This window comes from Pleurodeles waltl, chromosome 4_1 (genome assembly GCF_031143425.1).
Source record: "Pleurodeles waltl isolate 20211129_DDA chromosome 4_1, aPleWal1.hap1.20221129, whole genome shotgun sequence".
Taxonomy (NCBI): domain Eukaryota; kingdom Metazoa; phylum Chordata; class Amphibia; order Caudata; family Salamandridae; genus Pleurodeles; species Pleurodeles waltl.
Window position 1 is genome coordinate 726,866,658 of NC_090442.1, and position 13,326 is coordinate 726,879,983.

The 13,326-nt window shown below is 44.5% G+C and overlaps 1 protein-coding gene across 2 annotated transcripts in view; it reads right to left on the minus strand.

The window, feature by feature from the left end:
- The window catches only part of PLXNA4 (plexin A4), an 845,630-nt gene that overhangs the window by 419,975 nt on the left and 412,329 nt on the right, over positions 1–13,326 (minus strand). The window lies entirely within an intron of this gene.

Sequence of the window (13,326 nt, forward strand, 5' to 3'; positions counted from 1 at the left end):
ATTGATGATACATGATAAATTCAAAGAGAGACTGTGCAAACACAGACCGGGCGTCTATGCACTCCCCCATTCTCCTCCCTCTGCTGTCCCCACTCTACAGTCTCCCCCCCCTCGTTGCTATTCATTGATTGGATTTCCAGGACCCATCAGCCCCTGGAAGCTACAAGGGGTACTGCGCATAGCAGGGGAACTATCCTCCACGCTCACGTCTTGCTTCATCTCAGCAAAATGTAATCTATGGTGAACATTCCACCCCCTACTCCAATCGATGAAAACAACAACTTCTATCTTTCCTGCTTTGTCAGCATTGACTCCCCCTGGAGAGCGTTCTTTTCCATGATTGCCTTCTATTACACATCCCTTCAGCCACCGAGAAGACTCTAACTTGCCGCTCAGATCTCCCCTCTCTCCCCCCCCCCCAAACCATCCTTTGGAGTACCGAATGCAGCCCTCATTATCTCAAAAGAGCTACAACTGGCTAACGCGAATCTACTAAGCAACCCAAGTGATTTAATATTGATGGAATAGTAAGCCATGAGTCTGAGAAACATGGCAAGAGACATATTCCCAATAATTTAGACGACCTACCAGCCTTTGACCTCATAAATGTCATAAGGGATTCCTTCTCTGTCACTGGAAACAGAAGTGCACTGCCAGTTAAACCTATATTTCTATTTCTCTGATGGACCACAATGAGAGACAGATGAATAGGGGCATCCCAAATCTGTTGCACAGATTAAACTACTAAATTATACATTTCCAAATTTCATGCAGATTTTGGTCACATTAAAATTTTCCAACATGTTCTGGATACTTTTCAAATGTTCTGATATATTGCATTGGCAGCTCAGCTAAGTTACAGACCGGACTGGACAGTGGGCACTTTCTGTGTTTTTGCAGGGCAGCCTCTCAAGATGGGCCTAACTCCGGTAATTCTGTGTAGCGTAATCATGCAGAATTACCTAAGAATTCCTCAAGATTACTCTTGAATTGTGCAAGAAGAACCTGAATAGCGAGCTCTTGTTAAATGTGCTCTTGGGGTAGGATATTACCCCAACTTGCTACTGGCATTTATCACTTTTTTCTCAGAGCAAAGTTCACCCTCATGTCTAAAATGGACGCGAGGATGCATTTTGCACTAAGAAACAGTGTTAAATGCATGGGAACACACACAGCTAAATGTGTTCTTGTGGTAGGATTTTTAGCACCAGAATTCTCTAAATTACGCAAGCAAGAGTACTTGTGTAATCACCAGTAATTCCGGGTTAAATAGTAATGGCATCATGGCAAGGGAAACTGGGGAAAGGTGTGCGCTAATGAGGCATAAGGTGTGCAGAGGCCAGACAGAGCAGAATTAATGTGCTTTCAAAACATTCAGGGCAATTCAAAATAAACACTGGGTGTGGTTTGATACAGTTTGTTGTGTTATTTTGTCATTAAATTGAGAAACATTAATTTACATTTTCACAATCGTGACTACAGGGCCCTGGGTTCACCCTGCGGGTCCGACCTTTTTCCCTGCAGAAGAACCATCTAGTCTTGTGACATCTGTGCCCGTGGGGTCGAAAAATGATAGCAAGGAAAACAATTAGCGTTTTCTTCGAGTTAAGCTGGATCGGTATAAAGAACCATTCCAGTTTAGGGAAATCCGGTCCTTCAGTAGTTTATAACATGCCTAAAGCAGTCGTAAATGCCCTCCGACAAGGGAGAGAGTCTCTAGAGGGACATTTATGTGAATCTGGCTGGACAGCTGCACAGGGTGACAATGCAGGTGTCCACTGCCTAACACTCTGCAGTTCATCTGGGCTTCATTAGAACAAACCAGTAGCCCAGTCAGTGCCAGCAACAATGCTGTCCTATGCAGATAGTGGCCACTGTCGTGATGCTTCATGGCCCCATTCATTTCTTCTTCCTTTCTGATGCTTCTGCACAATTCTCTGTCGGAGAATTTATGAGCACAGAGGTTGCGCCCCGGCACCAGCATTCAGTGCCCCCAAAAATTGAACCATTTCTCGCTGATCTTTTTGTTGGCTTCAAAAGTGTTTATATGTTGTGTGTGTGTTTATTGTACAGAACAATACAGAATTATTTGACTTTTGGCTTTAGCTTTTGGATTGTACACTCTTTTGTGATGTTGCCTTCTCTGCTGGAGAGAGTGGAGCAAACCGCAACATCTTCTTTCTTATAGAGAGCAAAGACAGACATCAGCAGCTCCTCCGAAACTCACATAGTGAAAGAGCAGTCTTCCTTATTCCACAGGTGACCAACTGGACCCATGTCACCAGGAATACCCTGCTCCAATCTGTGGGATTCGGTTTACATTATATCGGGCCTTAGTTAAAGTTTGGCAGAGGAGATACTCTGTAACAAATGTGGTAGAGCATATCATATTTGTAATCTGGCAGACGGGATATCTGACATGCTGTAACATGTCAGATTTCCCATCCGCCAAACTCTAAATAAGGCCAATAGTAATCTGATACTTGATTCTAATTTCTCCAACAGAGGGGAACCAAGAGTACCACTCACAGAATTCATTACACTATTGAAAACTGAGAATAGTATCTACAATGACACAGAGCCAAATGACATCGCTCCCGGTAGGACTGTGTGACTACGGCTAGGCAGGTGGTCAGGACAACTCATTAGAGTGCAGAGAGTGAGCTAATTAACACACCACATGTATCATATCATACCTGTGTTCCTGAGTAACGTCCGGGTGGCAATTCAGTGGACCACTTGATAGCACTGGAGGCAACTGGTCCTAATGTCACAAATTCCTTAATCTGCCACCAGACTACACCAATCATGTATAGGAGGGTGAGGGGGGAGTTCAGACTCTATGCTCATTAAATACTTGGCTTCACATCTGCGATTTCTTAAAAAGCTTCAGTCTTGTGTTACTTCTGATGTTATTTTGTGACATGAGTGGAAAAAAATAGAAAGACCTCCATCTTATTTGAAAAAACAACTGAACAACACTACAAGACAGTGAGGATTATCTATCTCCAATCGCATCAACACAAGTGGATTCAGAAGTAAGATCAAGAGACATTCAATACTTCCTTGACCAGAGATGTCCCAAGTTACTTAAACTGTAAGTACAAGTCCGTGCTATCCACCATGACTATGTCAGAATGGGGGGTTAAAGCAGAAGGCAAGACATGAGCCTTTTAGATAGGTAAATATGTATCTATATTACCACGTTGAGGCATATGCTTTTAAAAAAAAATAAAACATGTTCTTTACTATTAGCACTTTCTATTTGTACAGGCTTTTTGTTTTATAAATGTTCTCCTTCTGCCTCTTTTTGTATATATTTTTCTTATTTTGGCAGTTATCCCCTTTGAAAACTCCCTACATAATCTGAAATAGGAAGTGATGGCTGACAGTAGGAAGTGCCATCTGCAAATGACCAATTACCAACCTAATCGTGGCCTTAATATAACCTCATTTTAAGCAAATTCTTTAAAAGTTGGTTGCTATCATTAGACAAAAAAATAAGGTATGTGATGGCCACACTCCATATCATAAGTACACCACCCTTCTAGCCTTAAAATTTCCTTTTACAATCCATGCTGATTTGGTGCAATTATATATATGATGTAAATACAATGAATCAAGGGTACTTCTCCCTAACGCATCTGTTATTAGAAAACGTAGGATTCATAGTAATTCTGTCATTTTAGGCTAGGAGACAGTTCCAAACCAGCAGGGGATTGAGGGGCACAGAATGGACATTTAAATGTAAGGGCAGCTGAGGAGTCCCCTGATACCAAGAAAAGCAGGGTCATTTCCAATCGTGGATTGGGAAACACCCATCTTGTGTTTTTCAGGTTTTGTGCACTCCCCAGGTTTCTCATAAGAGCCTTTTTCTCAAGGAGAAATGTAAATCTTCCAGAAATCCCAAGCGAGCAGGCCTTTTGATCTTGTCATATTACCAGAATGCTTCTCCTCGACTTCAAGACCAATTTGCAGACACTCAAGTATTGATCTGCCTATTTGTTTGTAACCTGTTCACACCGAGGTCGGTTTGGAGAAAATCGCATCTTCTCTTGTTTAAGCCGAACGACGGAACCAACGGCGTGAGTTACAGATTGTGGTGGCTTATTGCAATTGAGGACTGACAGCTAGCACTCAATAGCTTCTCAAATCTCTCTTTAAGCAGGAAGAGAAAAAGTATATCGGAAAAGAGCCCTAAAAATATTGATGTTATTGGCATCTTACAAAGCGGAGTGGAGCCCCAGGTTGTGGTCAAGCTGAAGGCGGAGATAATGGTATCTGGGGAAATAAACGCAAGTCTGGCGGGATTGATTTTAGCTAAGCACTGGAATCCTGCATGTTCACCACAAAATTAAAATTTGAAAACTGCCTAGGATTATCTTGGACTGGTAGTTATTTAAAGACCTGTGGGTCACTTGAAAAGCAGGCTTCCAGGGAAACCAGAAATCAGATAGTAGCTAAAGGAGTCCATTGGAGAATGATGTAAAATAAATGAGATCTTTATTTAGTCATTTCCCCAAATCGAAAGCAAGTGCTCTGCTCGTTCTATTGGGGTTTCAGAGGTCACAGACTCTATTGGGCTAATGCCGAAGGAAGACCCTAGAGAACGGGTTGCTCTACCCTAATGCGGTCTCAATGGGAAGAGTGCATAGCCTCTCATAGTGCAAACTCGGAAGACAACCAGCTCTGTGGGTCTGGTGTGACCGAGACAGTGACTGAGCATCATTAAACCATTTAAAAACATCTAAACCATGATCTAGACATTTGTAATTCTGAAAAATATAACATTGTTAGTTGTACTAAACAACCAGAATTGAACACAAAAAAAAAACCCTACGTGTTCAGGCAGCATTGGGATATTGGAAAAAGTCAGTCAGAGTAAAAATCATTGCAAATGTTAAAACAGTAAAAAAAAGGGAAAAAGGGCACACATGCACCATGGCAAAACACATTGAACAAATGTTGCACGGCAACACAGAAAGAAGACATCAGACGAAAATGGAGAATATCCCCGCCCCTGAAAATGAAGAGAAGTTTCCTCACTTAAGCAAAAAAAAAAAACTCTCAAACATTTTGTACCATTTTAGTTTTAGTTTTATATTTGTAAAGTGCTAACATTCACACGAAGTAAGTAGGCTCGAGCTTTGGTTTAGATGTTTTAATATTTACACTTTTCTTTCCATCGCACGCCATTTTCGGCATCTGAGGAGAATCGTGAGGTGCCACTTTTTAAAACAATATTTTGCTTTAAAGAGTGCTTGAAGGCATTAGCTATTATTGAATTAAGCACTGTATAAAAGGCATATTCAGTGGCACCAGTAACTAGAAGCACAATCTTACTGGCTTCTTACGGAGAATTTTGTGGTAAGCCTTATACAAAATCAGTGAATGACAGCTTTCAGTGCTCTGCAGCCAACTCAGAGAACAGCACAAGCAGTTATGTTCTGCTTCCTAAAGTCTCGTGGACACAGTCATTTCACTTACATTGCTGAAATGTCCAAATAATTAGAACTTTGTGACTTCAAAGGAGATCGGATTCTCTTCTCTTTGCCACTCCGTAAAACTGAGGAAATGGCAGGAAGTCAGAAGGGATGTTTGGTGTATTTGTTACAAGAGGCACAAAATATGAGTGAATGATTGGTTTGTGCAAGTAGCTGTAGAATGAAAATACTAGTGGCTGTCAAAGGCGCTACTGAGCTCTGGAACAAGACCACCACATCATGGAGGAGATTGAGCCTAATGGGCCAGGTGAACCAGGTTCTTATCCTGTTTATTGTACTAGGAAAAGGGAGGTGATCTTTGGCACAAAAGCGAACCACTAAAAATCATATATTCCACTGGTTATTAAATGAGAAAAAAGAAAAATGGGAAATTCCTGGAACAACGACTCCGGAACAACAACTACATTGACAACGCAAGAGTAGCCACGCTTGCATGAACAACGATTCCCTTCTTCTCTGCCTTAACCACGCATGTGCTGAACAATGCATATGCTTGGTTAAGGCAGAGAAAGAGAGTGCATCGGGAAAGGACGCGGTCAGGTAAGTGGGGCTGGAGGGTAGTTTTTAGGGGTGGGAGAGTTTTTTTTTTTTTGGGGGGCTGGGTGTGGGGGGCGGGTAAATTTGTTTTTAGGGTGGGGGAGGGCAGGCAGGGTAGTTTGCTTTTCAGGGGTTGGGGTCAGGGTAATTTTGTTTTTAGGGGAGGGGTAGTTTTGTTTTTGGGGCGGGGTCATGGTAGTTTTCTTTTTAGGGGCGGGGTGGGAGGGTCGGGTAGTTTTGTTTGTAGGGGTGGGTTCAGGGCAATTTTGTTTTTAGGGTGGGGTCGGGGTAGTTTGTTTTTTAGGGGTGGGGGTTGGGATAATTTTACTTTTGGGCATGGGGTCGAGAAAGGTCTTAGGGCTCAGGTTGGATGGGGTATCAGGGTAGTTTATTTTTAGGGGCAGGGGTAGGCAGTCAGAGTGGTTTGGTTTTTAGGGACGGGGTCAGGGTAGTTTGGTTTTTAGGGGTGGGGTTGGGGTAATTTTGTTTTTTAGGGAGGGGTGGGGGTTCGGGGTAGTTGGTTTTCAGGGGTAGGGGTAATTTTAGTTTCGGGCTGGGGGTCGGGGAAAGTTTCAGGGCTCAGGGTTGGTGGGGGTGTTGGGGTACTTTTGTTTTTAGGGGCAGGGGTTGAGGTGTTAGGGCAGTACTGTTTTTAGGGCAGATGGGATGTCGGGGTAGTTATGTTTTTAGGGCGGGTGGGGGTGGCATGCTAGACCCACCATGCCGTTCCCACACATGCCTTTCCTAAGCATGCTATTACAACGAAAAATCGTTGCAAAGGCATGCATCGTAAAGGTATTTGTGTTAACAACGTGGTCGTTGTTCCAACCGCGTTGTTGAGGCATGGGTGGTTCGTGCATTAGTTGTTCCATCATACAATCCTTACTCACATGTGCAAGGCAGTAGTGTTCTGTAAATGTTGGTTGTATGATTTAACCATGCATGTCTGAACCACGCATGGCTAAACAATGCAGTTGGAACCACAAACGTTTCTTTACCACGTATGCTTTTACCACACATGCCTTTACAACCAATTTTGTTGTAAAAAGCATGATTGGTAAAGGAATATGCATTGAAAATTGCACACCATAGCACCCCCTCCACCCTGCCCCTAGCACCCGATACCCCAGCCCTGCAGTCCACCCTGCCCCAGCCCCGAGTGCCAAAAACTGACCCTGCCCTGCCCTTAAAACTGCCCAACCCCCTGCCCTGAGCCCTACAACCAACCCACCCATCCTTTAAAACTACCCCTTCCCCCGACCGCCAAAAACGGAACCCGTCCTGCCCTTAAAACTGCCCAACGCCCTTCCCTGAGCCCTACAACCAACCAGCCCTGCCCTTAAAACTACCCCTTCCTCTCTCCCCACCCTGAGGCCTAATACCCTGCCCCTGATAAAAACTACCCTGACCCTATCCCCCCACCGAGTTCTAAAAGTGCCCATGAAAACTGCCCCTTTCTCCACCGCCCTGAGCCCTGAAACCCAGCCCCAGCCCATAAGACTGCCCTGAACCCCCCCACCCTGAGCCCTAAAACCCTGCCCCCTGTCAAAAAAATGCCTCGACCCCCACTGCCCTGAGCCCTAAAAGCACCCCACCCCTAAAAACTAACCCTCAAACCTGACCCCAGCCCCACTTACCTCTCATGGTCCTTCCTGTTCCTCTCTCTGCCCATCTACACAGCTAGACCACTCTCTGCCCTAGCTACGCATATGCGTGGTTTAGGCATATGGGGGGTTAAGACAGAGTTCTGGGAGAGTCATAGTTCAGGCAAGCTTAGTTATGCCTGTGTTGAAACGGCACTTGCGGCTCAGCCCACGTTGTTGAGGATGTTTCCTGCAAATGTTATGTTTCTTGGTATGGTGCTTTATAATAGGAGGAGGGAGATAAAGCTTCATCAATAGCTCACCTGGGAATTGGGTGGCTAGTTGAAGGTCATAAAGATGGCCTTTAGGTATCATAGACACACATGAAAAAGTGGCTTTGTCCAGCTAACCAAGCATGCTTGGAGGGATCAAACTGATAGATTTACTGATTGGTCAATTTGGATACCTGCCTCCACATACATTGATGTGCGCTCTGTAGAGAAGTAAGGTCATTTAAGGAAACTGGGTACGTAATTGGGCAATTGTCTGTGCAGTATATGTCCTCGTTTGGCTCCCCCAAGGAGTCACTTTGCTTTACCAATTAATAAAAACAATTTGGAAGATGTCTGTGCCTCTGTGAAGGCTCAGGAGCAAAAAGTCAGAACTGCAAACACCTCCTGCCAGCAGCTAAGGTGAGTTTTGGAATCAGCATAAAAGTATGAGGCAACTACTGGGCATGGCGCTGCCCTAAAAGACCTGAACGGGTTCTGGAACCCACATCTTCTTAATCTTATTATGACCTGGTAAAGAAAAAAGAATTGCAGATGAAAAATCTGTGAACAAAAATAAAACAAGGGGCGACCACACACCATAAAAAGAACGGAATAAATTGTATTTTAGGTAATAATAACAGCTATCGTCAGTATTTTCAGGCTTTATTATACTGGTATTCTATTAGAATGCAATTATTAATTTACTCTTATTTGAGACGCTGGGTGTGGTTCGGAAAGAGCTCTCACCTATTCGGGAGTTAACCAGTCCAGTCATCAGTTTTCCTCAATCACATTTCAAGTACGGAGCAAGAACAGCCATATCCCATGTCACATTTGCTAAGCTCAGCACAGATCTCTTGTTTTTAGCAGAACACGATCGCCTAGTCGCTGGCCCATGCCGTCGCATGAGTGATCGAGCGAGGCTGTACCATTGTCTGGACGGCTGGGGTGAGTGTGCTGCTGAGCACGTTGCACGAACGCAACAGCCCAGAGCCCTGAGGGGGTCTACTGGGCCCTGATAATTGCTATGTTTTACTACCACAACAACAGTGAAATTGTCATTTTCCTTGCCTGCACCAGGGCCGATATCTTACCACGCTACTTAAGAGCGATTTAGAAATTAACGTAAAGTAGACCTCTCCAGAGCACGAAACTGTACAGGAAACCTTAAGATGGCAGCTGTCCACTGCAGGGACAGGACGCAAAGTCGGTCTTTTCTACAGCTAGTGGGCCTCTTTGACAGGGACGTTCCCGCTCCCCCACAAGACGGGGCCCAGATTGTGCTGCAGTGATTTGTCACCCCATTACACACTTGCTGCAGTACTTTCTCTCTGCCTGGGGGCGCCGGCAAGAATGTCAGCACAGCTGCCAGTGTTCAGTGCATTTATGATGCCCGGGGGGCAGACACACTACTGAGGCGTCTCCGTCAGCAGTTTTAAGGCGGATACCTCGGCTCGGGACGTGCCTCAGCCTCGGGCCTCATGAGGAAGGCGCGAGGCACTGATCGCAGGTCGGACTTATTAATAGAGAGCACGTGCTCTGGGTTGACTCAGTTGTCTGACCAAGATGTGTACAGCACAGTGATGAAAGGTCTCTGGTAAATTGCCGTACCGGCAGCCCCTGCCGAATTAACGGAGGTGAAACTCTTTCTGTGATCGGCTCCCGAGATTTAAACTGCCTTTGGCCGGGACACCGACCCAGTGAGTAACTATTTAGACTGTTCACGTGTAGTTCTGCGAGGAACTACAACATATATAAAGCTTTGGCGAAGCCAATAGGTCTCACTTGTGGCGACCATTCATTGGCTTTGTCAATGTTTTTTCCTCTGCTTTACTACATCTCGGATGCTCCGCGGCAAGGCAAAAAAAAAGTTGTGAAAAAATATGCCAAGACGCAGCATTTGCGGCATTTCATTGGTGCATTACCACGCATTTGGATGCCTACAACACAACATAAGCATTTTTTTATTTACTGATTTGGATCAATAATATATTTTTAACAAAGTACAAAAGCATATTTTTTAACAAAGTACAAAAGCATATTTTTTAAAATGCGGAAGGGGGGGACAACACACAGGGCCAGGGTGGGGTGAAGCAACAAAGGGGGCAAGGGAGGGGGCAGCAACACTGAGAGTAGGGGGGAGGAGCAAAATCAGAGGATAGAAGCAGCATGTCTGGTTTGGAGGGGAAGCAACAAGCAAGAGAGAAAGAGGTCGCAGGCCGGAGGGTGTGGTTTCATGGGAGAAGACATAGGCAAATAAAGGATGGAGGGAGGCAACATGGAGGGGGTGGGAGAAGCAGCAGATGAGAGAGAGGGAAGACATTGATGGGGGACACAACATGGAGAGCGGGACTGGGGTGAACAGGCAACAGGTGAGAGAATAACGTTTAGTGTGTGGGGGAGAAGCACGCAGGTAAGAAATAATTGGAGGAAGTACACAAGGTTGAGCACAACATGGAGGGATTGGGGAGAAGCACACAGGCAACAGTCAACAGCATGGAGTGCAGAGGGAGAGAAATACATAAGAGAGACAGCTGGAAATCATGTGCACCCTCACGAAGTGCTTAATCCAAAAGATGAAAGTAGAGCTTGAAAAGCAAGCAGTGGATCCACAGAAGCCAGCCAATCAAAAGGGATGGTAAAGAGGCTATGCTGCATGCAAGGGACAAACTCACGATTGACAAGCTGGTACACAAATGAGAGTGACATGAAAGGCAACCAATGGTAAGCAATGGGAAGTCTCTGAGTCCCTGAATGTTCTTGGTAAGCCCAAAATATGTCTCACAATAGACAGCAAATGCCCTGTAGCAGGCCCCATCTAAAAAGAGCCAAGGATCATCTCAAACAAATTACACAGATATTTTAGAAATGTATTTGTATGTACCTGGCATGCCAGGTCTTTGTTAAACAGTTTCTCTTTCCTCATAAGAGCTCTACACATCTTGGAATAATTAATATCCTTTAATTGGCATATTTCGTCAGCAGCTATTATAACAAATTCAAACAAAGGAAATGCTTGTATCTTTCTTGCCTCCCCACAGCACTTAATTTGAGCAAGTGGTTGCAGGTAGAACACACAAGCACTCATTTCAGGGGACCAGCACTTACTTTCCATCATCAGAAGTTGAACCAGAGCAAGAGAGATAAACAGATAAAAGGCGGAAAGGAGGAGAAAGAGAAATACAGAAAAACACTAACAAATGAACTATACAGTTGTAAAAAAAGAACCTGCAAGAATATCATAAAGGGACAGGGAGTGTATGGGAGGGGAAGATAGAGGCATGAGGTAGAATAAAGGCAACAGTGCTTTGGTATTTGGCGATCTATATATTTATCAGCTTTGGCTGTGGGCTGCTGAGAAAAATGTCAGTAGCACTTACAATTTTACAAATTAAGCATTTCCTCCATAGTCACGTCATCCAATGTAGGTCAACACCAGTGAATACCAGTCATCGTCAGCGTATATCAGTCAAAACCAGCCAACACCAATCAATATCAAATGACATCAGCATTAGCCAGCACTCATCAACATCAAGTTACACTAACCAACAGCGGACAATAGCAATTGGAAACAGCCAATATCAGACACGGCCTAAACCATCTCACATTGGCCAGTTCCAGATGATACTAGCCCAATGCTAGTGGATTGCAGTCAGGGACCCTCAACAAACCACAAGTAAAGCCTACCAGCATAGCACGATGCAAGGTCAACATCAGTTGATACCAAGATATACATGGTCAACACCAGTAAATACTAGTCAATACCATCCAAGACTAACCAATCAACGCGATCCATCAGTAGATGACAAATGTCACCAGGTGACAGTGTTTAAAACGAGGACAGGAATGATATTCAGGAAAGAAAGCCGCAACAGCCATCATAATCCAACAGTAATTTAAAGCAGCACATACCATATAATGTACCCGATATATGTAGAGCCAACCTGAAACAAAAATTACAACACTGAGTGCCACCAAAAGAACTCCATGAAAACTAGCTAACACTAACTGACTGCCACCAAATCATCTAACAATCAACCACAGAAGCGAGCAGCCACTACCAGAAAATGAAAGGTTAATACAACAAATACAGCCAACTACAGCCTCGCACACAAACATACATACATACATACTGGCTTCCTGGCACCACTTTCTAACACATGCCAGTATCATCCTACTCCAACCCACATCAGTCTACATCAAACATATTCTAACACCAACTGACACCAACCAACCACTTCAATACCCACCAACATATACCAGAAATCAGCAAATCCTGACAAATACATAACCACAATTTATGACTGACTGCCCCAATGTAGGTCAAACTTCCGCACAGTACTAAATGAGATTTTACTACACAAAAAAAGCCTTGTGATTAGTTGACCACTGTTTTCATCTCTAAAACCATACGATATACTGTCTGAGTCAATATGCGATGTTCTCACATTAGTTGGCTTGTGCACTGCAGTAATATACAGTATGAGTGAAAGTAGATTTAGTTTAACGTTGGTTAGAAAATCTCTGATCCTTTTTTCTTCTCTCTGCCTTCCTCATTTTCAGTCGGTCACGCTCCCTTTCTCATCCCTCTATTTCGGACTCTCTGTAGTGCTCTCTCTTCTACCTCTCTGTGTGCGCCTCTCCCTCCCCGTCGTCTCTCCCTCTCTCTTTAACCCTGCCTAGCAGAACAGCACATCTATTAACTGGGGAAAACCTGCAACAACAACTGCTAAGCTGTTGAAAACTCCTCCTGAAAGCGTGGTGCGCCAAGTGCCCCCGGGGACTTATCGAGGCGCAGCAGATCTGCACTCCTGCAAGTGAGAGTCTCGATGGAACATTTTGGGAGTTTATGGCTTTTTGTACTTTTCAGACATCTTTAAGAAGAAAACACGCGCCTGCTGCCAGGAGAGCTGAAGCTGCCACCAACAGGACTATTCCCTGGCCTCAGAAGGTGCTCGGATGCTTCTGACTCAGAAGCCTGGGGCAGACAGAGGCCTCTGTGGTTAGGACAACTGCTGAGCCAGGTCATGCCTGCCTCTCTTGTTTGAAATACCTCAACCTTTAGTATACTCTCAAGCCTCCATTTAATTCTAAAACATTTTAAGAAATATGTCACCATTTTTGAAGGTTAGGAAAACAATACCTGCGAGCATCACTGTTGAGAAACCGTACTGATCATTAGAGCAAAGCAGTGGTATCAGCATCTCCCAGGTGTAGTGCCTGCTCACCTCCAGCAGTAATCTCAGTCGCAGCAGTTGTGTGCACTTATCACCGAAAGTGGTGTTGACTAGGCCAAATCAGTAATGTGAGCTGGAGGCTTGCAGTGCGTCCACTTCACCCCCAGCAATGGTGTCAGCTCTACTACAGTAGTAATGTAAAGCTCAGCAGCTGGGTCAGGTGAGTACCAGCAGCAGAAGAATCTTTGCCCTG